The sequence below is a fragment of the Jaculus jaculus genome, chromosome X, assembly GCF_020740685.1.
Source record: "Jaculus jaculus isolate mJacJac1 chromosome X, mJacJac1.mat.Y.cur, whole genome shotgun sequence".
Taxonomy (NCBI): Eukaryota; Metazoa; Chordata; class Mammalia; order Rodentia; family Dipodidae; genus Jaculus; species Jaculus jaculus.
Window position 1 is genome coordinate 79,858,058 of NC_059125.1, and position 16,601 is coordinate 79,874,658.

At 34.9% G+C, this 16,601-nt stretch overlaps 1 pseudogene; it reads right to left on the minus strand.

Annotated features, from left to right (window-relative positions):
• Positions 1 to 4,928: 4,928 nt before the first annotated feature.
• Positions 4,929 to 5,377, minus strand: LOC101618035 (annotated as a pseudogene).
• Positions 5,378 to 16,601: the final 11,224 nt, after the last annotated feature.

Below are 16,601 nucleotides of genomic sequence, written 5' to 3' on the forward strand. Positions count from 1 at the left end.
CTCCATTTTGTTTTTATTGCAAGTTAAAATACATTGCTAAAGTTCTGTTAATTATTTTGTACTTATTTTGTGAATATTTGGTTTCTTTCTCTCATCTCACTAGGAAATTTAATGATTTTCAGTAGTGTGTTTTGATTGCTTTCTCATTTTTTTTTTTAAATTTTAGAAGGGGTAGTGTTAAGTATCTGGTATAGTTTTCTGCTTTGTGTTTACCATAAAACTTATTTGAATCATATATTTTAAACCCATAGAAACTTAGCCACTTGCAAATCAAACCTTTAGACTTTTATTCTAATCTTTAGTGTGTTCTGTGCTGATGTAACAGAGTATCTAAAACTGGCTAATTTTCAAAGAAAAGAGATAAATTTCTTATAAATCTAGAGCCCAGGAGATCTGGAGTTGTATTGTTCATATCTGCCAAGGGCTTACTTTCTGTGTCTTAACACGACAGAAGGCTACATGCCATGTAGTAGAGAAAGAGAGTCCTGAATTCCCTTGGTGTAACAGTCCTGTCTACTTAATATTAAACCTAATCCCATGATTATATTAATCTATTTAAAGACAGTCATTGCTAACTCACCTCCATGTTATTTCTTTTCCTTTGTTTTGTGCTACTCTTTTATTTATTTATTTATTTTTTTCAGGTGGAATAGTTACAGTGTCTCATATAGCCCAGGCTGGGCCTCAAGCTCATGTAGTTGAAGATGGTCTTGGGCTCCTGATCCTCTTGCTCCTCCCTTCTATATGCTGGGATTACAGGAGTGAGTTTCTATGCATGAGCATTTTTAATCACCTGAAAACTGCGCTAATTCTCAACAGCATTAAATGTTTAATACATAAATATTGGGGAGCACATTCAAGCAATAGAAACTCCCACAATTTATGTTTTTAATATTCCATTTATTATCTGTTAGTAGGGTATATTCATTTAATATTTATTACAGCTAAAGTTGTTTTTTTTCTTTTTGAGAAACAATTTACTTTTATACTTTATACCCTATGTGGTGGTTTGGTTGAGGTGTCCCTAACAAACTTAAGTGTTCTGAATGTTAAGTCCCCAACTGTAGCAACTTGAGAATTGGAACCTCCTGCATGTGATGTATTACTGGGGACGGGCTTATGGGTATGATAGCCACTTCCCCCTTGCCAGTATTTGGCACAATCTCCTGCTACTGTTGTCCACTTGATGTTGTCCAGGAGATAATGTCCACCCTCTCCTCATGCTATTGTTTTCCCCTGCCATCATGGAGCTTCCCCTTGAGTCTTTAAGTCAAAATAAACCCTTTTCTCCCATAAACTGTTTCTGGTTGGGTGCCTCGTGTAGCAGCTCAAAACTAACTGCAACATCCTATATACATAATTTCAAAAACTATTTTAATTTAAGATAGATATAGGGTAGGTGTGTGTGCATATGAATGCATAATAACCTCTTGCCACTATAAATAAGCTCCAGATACATATACCACCTTGTGAATCTTGCTTTAAGTTGATACTGGGGTATCAACCCTGAGCTGGCAAGTTTTGCAAGCAAGTGCCTTTAATGGCTAAGACAGCTCCCTGTCCTCTTATGTACATAGCTGACACAATACCATTACAGCTCCTGCATATTCTGAATTTGACTGTGTCTTAACTTTGACTACTGAATTTTATATATTCATATGCTTTCATGCTAGCAATGGCATCTTTTGTTTTTGTTTCGATATCTCCTGTAAATATTCCTTGTAAAGCAAGTTTAAAAAACACAAATAAACAAGCATTTAGCTTTTCCTTGTCTGGACAAGATGTTATTTTTGCTTTTCAGAAGAATAGCTTTGACTACTTTCCCTTAGCAATAACTTTTTCTTGCAGCACTTTGGATTCATCATCCTCTCCTGCTTTGCGAGGTTTCTACTGAGAAATTTGCTCATAGTAGAAGCTGGGATTTGGCACTAATTTTCACCTAAATAGTTCAGGATATTTCTGTTGTGCCTAGTGCAGCTGGGGGCTCATGAGTGGTGGAGCACAGCTGCTGCTGAAGTCCAAAGAAACAATGATTGCACTCCTTCAGGATGCTGGCTCCTGGGCAGCTTCAACTATGGGTGGTGAGTCTGGTTGTCTAGTGGCTTGATGCATTGGCTGTTTGGTCATTTGGACGGGAGACATAGCTAAGATAAGGCTCTTTGCCTTGGAAGTCAAAGCACCAAATTAACTCTGGGGTCAAAGGTCAGGGTGTAGTTCTGAAGTGAGTGGTGAAGGAATGGAATGGTTCTTTATCAAGTTTGTAGAGTTCAGCGTCAGCATGGCTTGGGGTTACAGTGCCACTAAACATGATGTGTTCAGTAGGAATACACTGTCCTTGATGAAGAGATTCCATGTCTATTCTTCCACTGGTGGAGTTACAGAAGCTCAGTCCCTAGGAGGTAGCAACAAAGTAACAGCTCAAGCCACACTTGGCAAGGCAGTTAACTTGCAAAGAGCTCAGCTGGACAAGATTGGGCAGCAAATTCAGCTAGTGTCAGTGCTCTTGAGGAATGTAGGTATTCCCAGTGGGGAAGACTGCTTGCAGGTGGCTCGTGGGGATGAAGTTTGCTTGGGAACTACTGTTTGTTTCCTACGAAGTCCTCACAGTGCTGTCCTGATCAAGGATAAATGAGAAAGTGGTGGAAACAGAGTGTTTTCTTCCTTTTGGGATGTGGCCAACTTCAGTTTTGGAGCTCTTTTGGATTTCTGTGGCACTTTTATGTACTTATTTTAATTGAATTTTTTATATTTATACATTGTTTGATGGTTCATACAAGGAACACAGAAAAACAGGAACTTCTAGCTGGTGGTCTTGTTTATATCTTTTTGGTTTGCATCTTAAAAGTACATACAAAAGGGCTGGAGGGATAGCTTAGCAGTTAAGGCATCTGCCTATTAAGCCAAAGGACCCAGGTTCAATTCCCCCAGCCTATGTTAGCCAGATGCACAAAGGTTGTTTGTTTTTAGTGGCTGGAGGCCCTGACATGCCCATTCTTTCTCTCTCTCTCTCTTTTTGCCTCTTTCTCTGTCAAATAGATATACAAATAATAATAAAATGATTTTTAAAAAGAGCACACAAAAAGCTCATTTGTTGAAGCCTTTGTCCCCATTGATGGTATTCGGTGCTGGGGAAACATTTATCCAATAAAGGAAACAGGGTGATTAGAAGTGTGTCCTTGAAGGGGATATTGGGAACTTGGATCTTGATACCCCCCCCCTCTCTCTCTCTCTCTCGCTCTCTTGTTACTCCCTTCTTCCCAGCCTTCATGAGGGGAGTGACTTTTCCTGTCCCATGATACCATGATTTTCTGCCTTACCATAAGCCCAAAACAATGAGACCTAACAACCATGTACCAGAGATCTCTGAAATTGTGAGACAAAATAAATCTTTCCTGCTTTTACTTTGTTTAGCTTAAGTATTTTGTCACAGTGATGGAAAATTGAAAATCATACATTTCTGAGTTCTGATGCAATTTTGAAATAAATTATTCTTTTCCAATAATCTCATAGTTTATAATTCAATTGAAATATACTGAGTATATAACTCATCACTTTGTAAGATTTCACTATAGTTCCCATTTCAAATTTATGATCTCAGTTGTCATTTATCATTATGGAAATTAGTGTGTTCTGTTCAGTTTATTAAGAATGTATTTTCCGGGCTGGAGAGATGGCTTAGCGGTTAAGTGCTTGCCTGTGAAGCCTAAGGACCCCGGTTCGAGGCTCGGTTCCCCAGGTCCCACGTTAGCCAGATGCACAAGGGGGCACACGCATCTGGAGTTCGTTTGCAGAGGCTGGAAGCCCTGGCGTGCCCATTCTCTCTCTCTCCCCTCTATCTGTCTTTCTCTCTGTGTCAGTCGCTCTCAAATAAATAAATAAAAAATTAAAAAAAAAAGAATGTATTTTCCTTTCTATTCTAAATACAACAATTAACTCTCCAGTGTACACAAGCATATGAAGTCATTTTAAGATACTTTTAGTTTGGTTGGGCTCATTAGTTCACAATGTTAGTTACAGGACAATCTCACTTTACATTACTGAAATATATCTAATTAGATTCACAAAAGCTTACGGCTTTCATGCCATTCCCTCATATCACTGTTAATAAATCCTTCAAAAATGCTTTACAGAAGCGTTCTGTGTTTATTTGATGCTACATGTGCTAAGTACATTCATATAAGGAAATATTTTCATATGCAAAAGGCAAGATCAATTAATGAAGATAAAACAAGTCTCTTTTCCATTTGCTTGTATTTACTTAAGTCATATGTTTGTACATTTTTTCTTACTATGTATATAAAAAATAAAATGAAATTATAATATTTCCCTGAGACTACTTCTTTAAAAATAGTTAATATACTCTTTTTAATATGAGTTTATATGTATGAAATATTAAATAGCTAATACAAAGAACATCATATAGTCATCAACACAATCAATTTATACTACCACATATCTCCAAACACAATTTCCCCTTTTGTTTTAATTTGTTCAGAGTAATTTAGTTGTATAATGCTGCTAGATCAAATAAATAGAAAATGATATATGATTTCACTTTTACCTTGAATCTTAAAGTCAGTTTCATAGAAGGAAAGAGTACAATGGGCATATGGATAGCATGGGGATTAGGAAGATGTTAGTCAACTGATACAAAAGGAATCCAAAGTTAAAAATACACAGGAAGAATAAATTCTGGAGATCTTCTGGGCACCATCATAATTCCAGCAGAAAGCAATGAATGCATACATGATAACTGAGTAGAGAATATTTTAGGTGTTCTCCTTCAAAAAAATTATATGAGGCAATAGATATGCTGATTAGTCACTCAATAATGAACGAAGAAAAAGAGAGGTTTACCAAGTTTTAAAATTACACATGTTTTATAGTGAAAAAAAAGTAGTATTTAGAATTAACCAGCTGGATCCACTTTAGATGATCCCAATTTTGTTGGCAACATCCAAAGCATCATAATCAGGAGCCAGCTGAACATATGCTTTCTTCACTCCATCAAGCCTGATCAGGGTGTTGACTTTGGCCACATCAATGTCATAGAGTTTCTTCACAGCCTGTTTGATGTGGTGCTTGTTAGCCTTGACGTCCACAGTGAACACCAATGTGCTGTTGTCTTCTGTCTTCTTTATGACTGATTCGGTGGTCAGGTGGAACTCAATGATCACACAGTGAGCCAGCTTGTTTCTCCTGGGGGCGCTCTTCCGAGGGTATTTAGGCTGTCTCGCAGGCGCAGTGTCTTGGGTCACCGAAAGGTGGGTGATGTGTGGATCCTTTTCTTTTCGTGGCTGTGGACGCCTTTCAGCACGGCCTTCTTGGCATTCAGAGCCTTTGCCTTGGCTTCAGCTTTTGGAGGGGCAGGAGCCATCTTGGTGAAAAAGCAAGTTAGATAACTTTTTCATTGCTGTTATAAAATTCCTGACAAAAACAACTTAAAGAGTTTATTTTGACATAAAGTTCCAGATAATGGCAGATCATTGCAGCAGAACTATGATTGTATTGCATCTTGTATTCAAGACGTAGAGAGAAGTGAATGCCAGTGCTGAACATACTTTCTTGCTTTCTATAGTCTAGTACCCCAGCCCATGGACCAGTGTCACCCATCATTAGGATGGGTATTTTTTTTCCTTTAATTAACCTAATCTAGAAATTCCTTCTCAGTAAAGTTCAGAATTTTCTTTTTTTTTCATGGTGATTGCAAATCCCACCGAGTTTACAAGATTAACCATGACATACAGATTTTACTTTTTGGAAAAGCATCAGTCATACATATCTAAAGTATAGATATTCTGTTTGTAATTTTATGAAAACATAGTTAATTTCCATTCTAGAAAATGTTGTTAACACTGAAAAAATTCATAGTATTTGAGTCATTAATAAAATAAACGTTTTTCAGCCACCTTTGAAAAGTAGTATTGTTATCATTATCATCATTATTATTTGAAGTCCATAGCATTCACATTTTGTGTAATTCTAAAGTTTTGAAAAATACACATCACATGTATTCACCCATACATTATCATAGAGAATAATTTTGTTACCTTAAAAACACAATATAGTTCACATATTCATTTCTTTTCACCTGTCTACCAAGTTTCTGTCAATCAATGAGATTTTTTTTTTTAATTTAGTGTTGCTTTTCCAAAATATAGTTTGAATTATATAGCATTGAGCTGGTACAGATTGTCTTATTTCATCAAGAATAATCATTTAACTTTTGTTGACTGAGAACACAATTCTTATTTATTATTGAATACTATCTGTTGTATGGCTATACCAAAGATTATTTATCAATTCGTCTTTGAAAAAAACAAAAAACATCTTGGTTACTTCTATTGTTCTGCTACTATAAAGATGCAAGTGAAAGTTTGTGTGCTACAACTTTTCCTTTTATTTAGGTAACTAGCATTGTAGTTACTAATTGTAGAGTTACACTGTGTTACTATGCAACTGAAATCTAAATGATTTCCTTAATGAATTGTATTATTTCTCATCTTCAAAGCAGCACATGAGTTATTTATTGGTCTGTACCTTTTCTAACATCTGGTAGTCTGTTTTACCTTTTTTTTTTCTTTAATGTTAGCTGTGTAGGTTCTGAGTAACATTACAGCCACCATACTGAGACATCAGTGCCATTAGTGGTCCTGCAAACTCTAGTCAGCTTTTCTTTCACAATTTTTCCAGCAAGATTTAATGCATCATAACCATAAGAGTGGCATATGGAGTATGACAACTCAACCTTGATCCCAAGAATATGCTTGACTATTGACAGTTTAAGGGAAGTCAGGTACATTCTGGGAAGGATGAAGCCACTTTTTCCTTCTGGGCTATATATGTGCCCCTCCTTCTGATCCAAATTGTAGGGAGGTTTTATTTATCTTTCTGCTTCCTGGGACCATAACTGGGCTAATTAGTCCTCTAGTAAATTATACTCTGTGTTATTCTGAATATGTCCGGCTCTCTTTCTTCACGCTCTTGCCACCATGGGACCAATTGTAATCCATGTCTGGGTCTTTCTAGAAGCTTAGCTACTACAATAGGCATTTAGGTGTATCTGGTTTGAATTTTCCAAATGACATGATATTATTTAACTTTTTCACATAGTGGTCATCTCTTGTGGTGAGATAATTCTTCAGATTATTTTCTCATTTTTTATATAAGAAAACAACTTATTGAGATGTTATTTATTGAAATATGGTAGATAATACATGTCAAATGTATACATCTTGTTGACTATCTGGGTTAGTATAGAGATTTGAAAACATCCTCAAAGGCTGCAAGCATATCCATCTCCCCAAATTTTTTCTTCCCCTGTATTATTATTATTACTCTTGATTTTTGTTTGTGTCAGCTTAATACAGACTGACAGCAAATTTTAAGTATACAATACAATACTGTTAACTGTGTGAACAATACTGCATAGTATGTCCCAAGATCTTTGTTTATCTTCTACAACTGCAACTCAGTATAATATAGTCATCACTTGCTCATTTCCTCTGTTATCTTCTAGCTATCACAGTGTCATTCTCTCTCTCTAAGAGTGTAGTACTTTATATTTCACATAAAGATTTGTCTTTTTGTACCCACTTTATTTCACATAGTATGATGTCCCCCAGCTCTAGCCATGTTTTGAGAAATGACAAAACTTCCATTTCCATCATTTATATGACTGAATTATATTCTATGTATCTAGCATCTAATATCTAACTATAGTTGTCCACTAATAGACATAAATGTTGATTCCTTCTCTTGATTAATGAGATATTTCAATAACATTGAAGATGGAATGGTGATTATCTCTTTGAAATACTTTTCATTTCCTTTCCATGTATCTCTAGAAGTGGGATTAAAGGACCAAATGGTGGTATTACCATAACATTTTTGAGGAACAGTCATAGTGTTTTCAGAAATGAGTATACCATTTAAGTTCCCACCAATTACATAACAAGGGACCCTTGTCTTAACACCACCAGTGCTGCAGGGTTCAGGTCCTAGAATGGGGAAAGGGATACATAAACAATGAAACTCACAACATTCAATTAGACATACAGAAGTGAGGGAACTGGGAGCTTCTCTGTACCCCCTGGGATCAGAAACATTGAATCTTCACCTACAGTGATTTTGTATTTAGGCTTAAGCATGTATCACAATTAGCTTAAATATTCAACCCAAATAATGACTTTGAAATGATACAGATTGTCTTGAGAGAACTTCCTTCATTTTATGGTCCATGGTTTTAAAATAGAATAGTTTGCTAGAAATAGATTTGGCTAAGGTAAATAGAGCATGAGGACTATAAGTAAAATGCAATTTATTTTATCTAATTTGCATAAGAGCAGCTGCATTGCTCAACTTGCATCAGTATGCATGTTTTCTTTTGTACCATTATGCCTTATGACTGGTCTCCAACACATTCCAACATTTGATATGTAATTCTTAATTTTTTTTATTCATTCACAGGTATGTGTGTACACAAAAGGGTATCTTATAACTCATTGCAAACAAACACCATATTCTTGTGCCACTTTTTGCATCTAGCTTTATGTGGGTACGAGGGTATTAAACCCAAGAAACAGGCTGTAAAAGCAAGAGCTTTTAGCTACTGTGCCAACACTGCAACTTTCATGTCTATTTCTAATAGAAATCATCTTAAATGATATGAGGCGAAAAGATGTTTTTATATATAATTCCCTGATAATTGGTTGCTAATCTGTTTTTATTAGGCTAGTTTGTGGGGTGAACTTAAAAAAATGTTAGTGTGCAAAATAACGTTTTAGGGGGCTAGAGAGATGGTTCACTGGCTAAAGGTGTTCAAGGACCAAACCTGACAGCATGGATTTGATTCTTCTATAGCCACGTAAAGTCAGATGCACAAAGTGGTGCAAGCATCTGGAGTTCATTTGCAGTTGAAGGAAGCCCTGGTATGGCCTTTTTTCTCCCTCTTTTTCTTCCTTCTTTCCTTTCTTCCTTCCTTCCTACCTTCCTTCCTTCCTCCCTCCCTTCCTTCCTTCCTCCCTTCCTTCCTTCCTTCCTTCCTCCCTTCCTTCCTTCCTTTCTTCCTCTCTCTCTCTCTCTCTCTCTCTCTCTCTCTCTCTCTCTCTCTCTCTCTCCTTGGAAATAAACAAAATAATGCAGAATAATGTTTTAGGACATTTTTATTCATATATATCATTGCAAGTGTCTTATATTTATTTATTGCTCATTGTTTCTAAATTGTAAGAACATTATATGTACTTTAGACCATAATTCCTTATTATATGTCATTTCTAAATGTTTTATTATTTCACATTTTAATTGCTTTTTTCTTTTCCATAAAGGTTTCAGCTGATAAGCCACACTTGCTTATTTTTCTGTTACTGGTGCTTTACTGCCATAATACAGTCATACTTGCCAAGTACAAGCTCAGGGTATTTTTTTGTCTTATTCTATCCTAATTTATTTTATAAGTGTACAGATTGTTCAACTCATTCAAAAAATTGCTTAATTTTATTGTATCTTCCATGCTATTGTGAAAGAGATTTTCTTACTTTTGATTTCTTTATACCACTGGGGCATATGAATGGTCAAATTTTAGCTTTCTGTGAAACCTCCACACTGGTTTCCATAATGGTTGCACCAGTTTATACTCTCACCAACACTGAATTCTTATTGTTCCTCTTTCATTGCATCCTCAACAGAATTTGTTATCATTTGATTTGGTAGCCATTCTGTACAGAGTGAAATAGAATCTTAAAGTAGTTTTAATTTCACTTTCCTAATGGCTAAAGATGTTGAGCACTTTTAATTTTTTAAAAAATTATTTATTTATTTTCGTGTGTGTGTGTGTGTGTGTGTGTGTGTCGATGTGTATGAGTGAGCCAGGGTCTCTTGACACTGTTAACAGATGTCCATCAAGCTCTATGTGGGTGGCTGAAAATTAAGCTCAGGCTGGAAGGCTTTGCAAACAAGCACCTTTAACTACTGAGCCATATCCCCAGCTTCTACTTCTAAAAATATTTTTGTCCACTTATATATCTTTTTGTAAGAAGTTTCTGTTTAGATCCATAGCCCATATTTTTATTGGGTTGTTTGACTTTTTATTGCTTAGCGTTTTTATGTGGTTTTTACATTGTAGGTATTAATCCTCTACTTGATGTATTTTCTTTAGGTTGACTATTGGCTCAGCTGATGGTTGCCTTAGCTGTACAAAACCTTTTTAGTTTTATGTGCTACCATTTGTTGATATTTCCTGTCCTAGTCAAAAAATGTTTCCCTAAGTCTATATCTTGAGTGGTCTTCCTACTTTTTCCTCTAGCAATTTCAGAATTTCAGGTCATACATTGAAGTCTTTGATCCAGTTGGAGTTCATTTTTGTGTAGGAAGAGAAATGAGGGCCTATTTTCATTCTTTTGCTAGTAGATATCTAGTTTTCCCAGCACCATTTATTTATCTTTAGACCACTGTGTATTTTCGTATCTTTAAAATCAGGTAGTTGTAGTTGCAATATCTTGATATATTTCATTTATCAACATGTCTGCTCTTGTACCAATTATCATACCATTTTTATTACTATGGTTCTATATTATAACTGGAAATAAGGTATGGTGATAACTCCAACAGTATTTTTTGTTGTTGTTGAAGATAGTTTTGGCTATCCAGAATCTTTACTGTGTACTATCATTAAAAAAATTAAGATTTTATTCCATTTCTGTGACAAATAGTGTTGTAATTTTGATTGGGATTGCATTGAATCTGTATATTGCTTTTACTAGGTAGGCCATTTTTATGATATTGATTTTTCCAATCTATAAGCATGAGTTTTTCTTTTCATCGTCTAGAGTATTCTTTAATATCTTTCTTCAGTGTCTTAAATTTTCATTTGAGAGGTTTTTCACCTCTTTATTTCAATATATTTATTTTAATAATTATTATGAATGAGATTGTTTTCCTGAGTTTTTCCCCTCATATTAATTATTGCTTTTTTCATGGTAATTTAAAGTTTCATTTTTTCTTGGTTTTTCCAAGATCTTTAGGTACATCATTATTTACTTAAGATCTGCTTTTGTAATGTAGTCACTTAAAGCAACAATTATTGGTATGTTGTATTTTCACTAAGTTCTATAAATGTTTGATTTTCTTCTTAATTTCTTCAGTGACTCATTCACTGTTCAATATTATTTCATTTAATCTCCACAAGTTTCTGTGTTTGTAATTTTTATTGCTATAAATTTCTAGCTTTCTTGATTATAGTCTCATAAAATACAAGATGTTATTTCAATACTTCTAAATTTGTTGTGACATTCTTTGTGTACTAATATAGAGAAAATCCCATAGGCTGCTGAGAAGAATGCATATTCTATAGTGCTACATAAATGATTGTTACATCTGTTGGATATAAGCTATCACTATACTCCAGTGTTTCGCTACTTACATTTTGTCCAGATAACCTGCCTATTGGTGATGGTAGGGTGTTAAATTTGGCAATAACTTAATTTTTTAATGAAAGATTCTGACCCTATTTTCAACAATTATTTCCTCATTTCTCCATTTATTTAAGAGAGAGATTGAACATAGGTGTGTCAGGGCCTCTTGCTGCTGCAAATGAACTCCAGATAAATTTGCCATTTTGTGCATCTGGCTATATTAGGATACTGGAGAACTGAACCAGGCTGTCAGACTTTTCAAGTAAGTGCCTCTAACTGCTGAGCTATCTCTTCAGCCCAACAATAGCTTATTTTTGAACCTGACCCTTTTATATATTTCCTAAGCCACACGTGAAAATTTAACACTTCTTTCAGCTTTTCTGCTTCCATGCCTTGTTATTGTAGCTAAGAGACAGCATTTGATAATTTACAAACTCTGTCTTTAGTTGTCCTTACCAAGTTTTGGCATCCAATAATTATATCTTATGTTTCCATGTAAATAAAAATGAAAGAGTTATAAAAACTTTTGCCTTAAATAATACAGAGTTACTGCTTATATTATCAAGTAAGAATTTAATTACATTGGGAGAGGCTGAGGTAAAGTCTTGCTATACAACTTAGGCTGACTTGGAAATTGAATTGTCCTGCTTCAGCCTCCCCAATGCTGGGATATCGGGCATGAACCACCACCTGAACAATATCCATAAAGGTTTTCTTATTTTCACTGTTTGCTTAAAGATAGTTCTCATTGATCTCTACAATCTGGTTTTAGCACAAGTATCATATATTTTATTTTTTTCTTTTATTTTTTTTCAAGGTAGGGTCTTACTGTAGCCAAAGCTTACCTAGAATTCACTCTGTGTCTCTAGGTAAAATCCCACAAAAATTCTCCTACCTCAACCTACTAAATGCTAGAACTAAAGATGTGTACTACTATGCCTGGCCTATTTCAAATTTTGATATAAAAACATCCAAGTTCTAATTATAGTTCTAGTTATTAATTATTGCTCAGTAAACTATTCCAAATTGATGGTCAAAACAATATTTTATAAACAATTATCTATCTTGGTAAAACTTTGAGAGATTTCTTTATCTCTGTTCCACATAGCATGAGATAGGATTGCTTGACTAGACCTACAAGAACATTTTCGTAAGTGTGTGTTTGCCATTTGTATATCTTCCTCTGCGAACTGCCTGTTCAATTCTGTGCCCCATTTTGTGAGTGGGGTGTTTGTCTTCTTATTGTTTAGACTTTTGAGTTCTTTGTAGATTCTAGAGATTAGGCCTCTGTCAGTTGGATAACCTGCAAATATTTTCTCCCATTCTGTGGGTATTCTATTGGCTTTGCTTATTATATGCTTGTCTGTAAAGAAACTCTTCAGCTTCATATGATCCCAATGGTTGAGTGACTGTTTAAGAACTTGAGGCACTGGGGTTTTGTTCAGGAAGTCTTTTTCCATTCCTATATCATGGAAAGTACTTCCTAAATTTTCGTCCAGTAGTTTTAGAGTTTCTGGTCTTATGTTGAGGTCTTTGATCCATTTGGATTTGAGTGTTGTGCATGGTGAAATGAGTGGATCAAGTTTTAGTTTCCTGCATGTGGTTATCCAGTTTGTCCAGCACCATTTCTTGAAGATGCTATCTTTTTTCCAGCCTATATTGTTTGGGCCTTTGTCGAATATCAAGTAGCTATAGTGCTACAGTGTGTCATGCATATCAAATATTGTTTTAGTAGTCAGCTTTATGTTCCTGAATTAACTTCCATACAAGGCACAAATTACGGGAGGAAGAAGGAATTTATTAAAGTTTATAGATCTAGGGGAAGTTCCATAGTGGTAGAAAAAGCTGGCCCCTTTCACAGGTCCGTGGAGACAAAAATACCACCACTATCACCATAAGCCATCACATTCCAGGAAACTAGAACTCTGTGTATCTTTAGAATTGAATCCCAGGTCCACCTCCATACCCTAGAGTTGGATCCTAGGATTTACCCACAGTGACACCAAGTTACAAGCTTGAATAAAACTTTTGAATCTACTGGGGGTGGGGAGTGCATCCATTCAAACTATCACAATCGGGTAAATGGATTTAATATTCACTCTGGTGATTTTGAGTTTGTCTTATTTGGATCCCTGTTCTATTTTGTGTTCCTCCCTTTTGGAAGGTAGATGCTTGCCTTACATATGTTCCACTATTATATATGGGAAGTATGTGACTTTCCTTTTTTAGTTTGTCGGGGGTTCTCAGCTGAGTTGCCCTTGAGTGCTAGAGGAGACTAGCTTTGGACTTTTAGTTATGTTGGGATGATTAAGACCTTGAGGAATCTTGGAAATGGGTTGAATGATGTTCCAATCTGAGTGGGGCCTGACCCTTTACACTTCATGAATGACACTTAGTTCAGGCATGCAATGTATCCCAAAGGCCCTACCCTCAGGGCAGTATTGGGAGATGGTAGAACTTTGAAGGCCAAGCAGTTGAAGGAGATGTTTGGACCCTAGCCCATTCCTCTGTCTTTTTTTCTAACGTGAGTAGTTTGCCCTATTGCATGCACCCTGCCATGATATGCTGCTTCATCATGGGAGCAGCATCAATAGAGCTGACTAACATTGGAATAGCATCATGAGCTAAAATAAAATCCTCTTACTTTAAAGTTGAACATTCCTTTGTGTCACAGTTATGGAAAGATGAATAACATATGTCCTAAAGCTATGACTATTATATCAAAATTTCCCGACAACATATAGAACACAGAATTCTGGAAACAAAGCAGAAGTAAAATTGGTCCAACTAACCATCATTTGATTTGACTTACTTTAATAATTTTTATTTCTAATATATACAAATGAAACTTATATAAGTAAATTTTTTTGGTTGTCAGAAAGAGAACACTTCCATTAGGGTTCTCATTCTATTAACCTTATAATCTTCAAGAAAGTTTTTTTCTGATCACTTCTGACACTTAATTTCAATATGTAATCAAGACAAGAATGAAGGCATCATTTGACCAGCAGTGATTTACCCTGATTATTAAGAGAATAGAGGCAGGTGATAGAGAATAAAACAAGAATATGATTGGTACACAGGTGATCCACAAAGGTTTCTCTTGACACTTATAAAAACAAGCACAAGAGCTGGGCGTGGTGGCACACGCCTTTAATCCCAGCACTCGGGAGGCAGAGGTAGGAGGATTGCCATGAGTTCAAGACCACCCTGAGATGACAGAGTTAATTACAGGTCAGCCTGGACCAGAGTGAGACCCTACCTCGAAAAAAAAAAAAAACAAGCACAATTTCAAAATTGGAATATTAATTTTTCTGTTTTGAAAAAAAGAGGAAATATTGTTTGTTAGTTAATTTGCCTTGGAAAACTGTTATGTATAATTTTATTTAGCAATTTGATATATAACCCTTTGAAAAGTAGATGGAGCTTTGACACCTGGGTTTTTCTCAGCTTTATGACTCAAGAATGAGTCATTAACCTGGGACAGAACTCTAATAAATGAAAAGAATCTATGAGTCATCCTTGTGAAATGCAAACACATAATACCCCTATGACTAAGGACCTGTGACAGAATAAGTTGGTTTGCTTTCATATTGCTTTGAAAGAACAATGCTATTCTACCAAAAACTGCCACTAAATATCAATGATAAAATAGTGCACTCAGAAAAATTTTTTGTTAATTTAAATTTTTAGCAGTTGCTGAAGTTGGAATTATAGATATACATATATAAGACTAACATAGCATAAAAGAAAAAAAATATTTTATTATACTTGTGATGGTTTATATTGATTGTCAACTTGACAGGACCTAGAATCACCTGTGAGAGATTATGTAGATTAGTTAACTTCTTGGCATATCTATGAGGAATTATCTTAATTAGGTTAATTAAGATGGAAAGACTAACCTTAATGATGGGCAACACTAATACATGGGCTGGGATACTAAACTAATAAAAAGAAATGATCTGGCTGGGCAAGGACATTCATTGCTTTCTGCTTCTTCACTATGTACTGAGTACGATCAGTGCCTCAATCTCCTGTCTCCAGGCCATCCCCATGATGATAGACTAGAATTTGGAATTATAAACTGAAATAAACCTTCTTTCCTTTAACTGATTTTGTCAGGTAATTTGTCCCAACAATGAGAAGTTGACTAATACACAGCTCCTTTATTAGTTGTTTATTTTCTAAGTTACTCTTATTTTTTAATATGTTTATTACTTTCTTGTGTGTATGTGTATATGAGAATGTGAATGATATGTGTATATGAACACATGGTCATGGCATACATGTGGAAGCCAGAGTTCTTTTCATTTGAGACAAGGCTTTATTTGCTACAGTTGCTGCTTGTGAGCTTCCAGAATTTCCTGGCCCCACCACCCATTGTTTTAGTGGCACTGGAATCACAGATGTGCTCATCTCTTTGCATCCAGTTTTACATAGATACTGAGGAAGAACGAATTCTGGTCAGTAGGCTTACAAGCAGATGTCTTTAACCACCAAGAAATATTCCCAATCCTTGTCTTCTATTTTAGTAAAAGTTAATTAAGAAATCACTGAGTTTCACAATTAACTACTAATACATGTAAACCTTGTTTAGAGATGCATTTTGAGAGTAAGTGTTAAACATTCTAGAATTATTAAAGTTAACTTGTGATCAAGATTTTTTCTGTAAACCATAGGGGATACAATATCTCTAACCTGAAGCCTTAGATTAAAATAAACAATGTCAGTATAGAGATCATAAATTTGATGGAACAAAACTTGTTATTATGTTGCTGTCATTTTTGGAAACTAAGGTTTTAAATTTCATATTTTAGCCCAAGAACACATTTAAAAAGCTACAGAATTGATTATGTACAAAAATATGCATGAACAATTATTCCATAATATACAGTTAAATCAAATATTCCTGTAATTCACTGTAAAATTAAGCATATCTATCTATGTGTATATATACATATATATGTATATATATATATATATATATATATATATATATATATAGACAACATTTTTATTTTTCAATCTATCATATTTTATATATATATGTATGTATATATATACATATATATAATATATATAATATAAACATATATAAATATATATAAAAATATACGTATATATATATACATACACACATACACACATATATATATTAATTTATTTATTTATTTGAGAGAGAGGCAG